Source organism: Saccopteryx leptura, chromosome X, assembly GCF_036850995.1.
Source record: "Saccopteryx leptura isolate mSacLep1 chromosome X, mSacLep1_pri_phased_curated, whole genome shotgun sequence".
In the NCBI taxonomy this organism is placed as follows: Eukaryota; Metazoa; Chordata; class Mammalia; order Chiroptera; family Emballonuridae; genus Saccopteryx; species Saccopteryx leptura.
The window spans coordinates 44,975,932-44,979,457 of record NC_089516.1 but is presented as its reverse complement, the minus strand read 5'-3'; positions in this window follow the sequence as shown (position 1 = coordinate 44,979,457).

The following is a 3,526-nucleotide window of genomic DNA, read 5'->3' as shown; positions in this document are numbered from 1 at the left end:
CCCTGCAAATGTAACCCAACCACAGTTCAGTCCGTTAGGAGCTGTCACAAGGAGCAGGAGTCCAGGAAAAGTCCACATGCAGGAAAAGTCCGCATGGCACTGGAATTGTCACAATTCTATACTTTGCAGCCCACGTCCAAGTCCCAATGACTGCTGCTTCTAGCTGGTAATGATTCAGGTAGACTTGAAAGCTATCTGCAGCATGTGTGGAGATGGAGCTTCTGTTCTCCTCTGCCTGGAGATATGAGATCAGGTTGCTTTTCCCTGGAGCTCTGCGACTGTGGCGTGGTAAAGAGAACCTTGGAATACACTAAGCTGGGTGGCAAAGGTAGATTCATAATAGAAGTTGGCAAAAGGGGGAAAGAGAGCTCTAAATTAGGAGTAGGTCCCAGCCTGAAATATGAGTGGGGCATTGAGGTAGAAGGAATAAAGGAAACACTATATATTAAACAAAGCAGCAGAAAATAGGACTATCAACCCCCCACAACAGAGCTCTTTGAGGGAAAAATAAAAAACCCGACTATTCAGGGAAGACATAGTTAAGTAGCCCTTGTGCAGATGAGATCAGTTTACCTGCCACATGTGAGTGTTGATGCTTCCTATTCCTACCCCTTTCTCTCTCTCCCTCTCCTCTCTAAAATGAATAAGTGAAATATATATATATTTTTACAGGGACAGAGAGAGAGTCAGAGAGAGGGATAGATAGGGACAGACAGACAGGAATGGAGAGAGATGAGAAGCATCAATCATCAGTTTCTTGTTGCGACACCTTAGTTGTTCATTGATTGCTTTCTCATACGTGCCTTGACCGTGGGCCTTCAGCAGACCGAGTGACCCCTTGCTCAGGGACCTTAGGTCCGAGCTGATGAGCTTTTTTTGCTCAACCCAGATGAACTCGTGCTCAAGCTGGTGACCTCGGGGTCTTGAACCTGGGTCTTCCGCATCCCAGTCTGACACTCTATCCACTGCGCCACCACCTGGTCAGGCGAAATCTTTTTTTTAAGTGAGAGAGAGAGAGACAGAGACAGAGACAGAGACAAAGAGAGAGAGACAAGCAGACAGACAGGGACAGAGAGATAGGAAGGGAGAGAGATGAGAAGCATCAATTCTTAATTGCGGCACCTTAGTTATTCATTGATTGCTTTCTCATACGTGCTTTGACCCAAAGGTTTCAGCTGAGCCAGTGACCCCTTGCTCAAGCCTGTGACCTTCGAGATCAAGCCAGCGATCTTGGGGTCATGTCTATGATCCTATGCTCAAGCCAGCAACTCTGTGTTCAAGCTAGTGAACCCGTGCTGAAGCCAGTGACCTCTGGGTTTCAAACCTAGATCAGCATTGAGGCTGACATCCTGTCTACTGCGCCACCACCTGGTCAGGCAATAAATAAAATCTTAAAAAAAAATCTTGCTTTAGCATGGTAACGTTTGTTGCAATTAACCAATATTGATGCATTGTTATTAATTATAGCCTACAATGTAGCAATACTGCAAGCATTGTTAAAGGAGTCTGGTATAACTGTTAAAGATAAAAATTTTAAGTTACTTTTTAAAAATGTTAGTTACTGTGTTGCACATTCTTTGGGATTTGACAAATGTATTATGATCTATAGTCACCATTACAATTTCATACAGGACAATTTCATCTGTGCTTCAGCTATTTATCCTTCTTCTTCCTCTGTCTGAACCTCTGGCAACCACTGACTTTTTTACTGTCTATAGTTTTCCCTTTTCTAAAATGTCATGTAGTTGGAATCATGCAGTCTGTAGCCTGTTTAGATTGGCTCCTTTCACTTAGCAGTTTGCTTTTAAGTTTCCTCCATGTCTTTTCATGGCTTGATGATTCATTTCTTTCTGTCACTGATAAGAATCCGTTGTATGGATGTACCACAGCTCGCTTATCCATTCACCTATTGAAGGACATCTTGATTGGTTGCCAGTTTTCGGTGATCATGAATAAAACTGCTATTATTATTTATGTACAGGTTTTTTGTGGACATTAGTTTTCAATTCATTTGGGTAAATACTTAAGAGGGCAATTGCTGGGTCACATGACAAGACTATTTAGGTTTGTAAGAAATTGTCAAACTGTCTATCAGTGCTCCAAATGAGCATTCCTGCTGCTCTACATCCTTGTCAGCATTTGCTATTATCAGTTTTTTGGATTTTAACAATTCTAATGGGTGTGTAATGGTATCTCATTGCTGGGTTGTTTTTTTTTTTGGTTGTTTTTTGTTTGTTTGTTTGTTTGTTTTTTTGTATTTTTCTGAAGCTGGAAATGGGGAGAGACAGTCAGACAGACTCCCGCATGCGCCCGACCGGGATCCACCCGGCACGCCCACCAGGGGCGATGCTCTGCCCACCAGGGGGCGATGCTCTGCCCCTCCAGGAGGTCGCTCTGCCGCGACCAGAGCCACTCTAGCGCCTGGGGCAGAGGCCAAGGAGCCATCCCCAGCGCCCGGGCCATCTTTGCTCCAATGGAGCCTTGGCTGCGGGAGGGGAAGAGAGAGACAGAGAGGAAGGAGGGGGGCGGGGGTGGAGAAGCAAATGGGCGCTTCTCCTATGTGCCCTGGCCGGAAATCGAACCCAGGTCCCCCGCACACCAGGCCGACGCTCTACCGCTGAGCCAACCGGCCAGGGCCTCTCATTGCTGTTTTAATTTACAATTCCCTAATGAAAAATGGAAGGAAAAGACCCTGAACAAATATAAACGGTAGTTACCTTCAGAGCAGGGGTTACTTGGAGACAGGAGATCTTGGAGTGTGTTAACCATAACAGGAGACTGGCCTGGGGTTACTTGAATGCAAGTACAGAGGATTCTTGGAGGAATGCCTTCAAGAACCAGATGTCCTTTATGGTTGATAAGCTCTGAGACTCTGACTCTTCTCGTGTCCTTGATCATGAAGGAAACAGTAGACGTGCAGGGTTGGGGATGGTATGGATGGGAAAAAAGGCTTTTGTAGCTTTCTAGCTTTATCTGCTGAGCTGTGGCTTTTGGAACTCAACAGATATGCAGTGGCACAGTTTTCGGGGGCTGATTCCGCTTCTGAGTTTCAGCCCTCTGCTTGTACTACTTTCATCTGATGTGTTTTATTCCTTGCGAGTCTGAACTGTAAAAGAAAAATTGTAACATCTGGCATCCAATGTGGGGCTCAAAAAGGAGCGAGTTTGCAGTCTCAGGATCATTAGACCAAAGGGGGAAAAAGTCCTCTTGGTGATAAGCAAAACCTTCAGGATATCTTAGGCAGAGTCATGGGAAATTCCCCATCAGCTGAGACCCAGTATATAAAAATACTGCAAGCATTGTTAAAGGAGTCTGGTATAACTGTTAAAGATAAAAATTTTAAGTTACTTTTTGCCCTGGCCGGTTGGCTCAGTGGTAGATCGTCGGCCCGGTGTGAGGGGGACCCGGGTTCGATTCCCGGCCAGGGCACATAGGAGAAGCCCCCATTTGCTTCTCCACCCCCCCTCCTTCCTCTCTGTCTCTCTCTTCTCCTCCCGCAGCCAAGGCTCCATTGGAGCAAAGATGG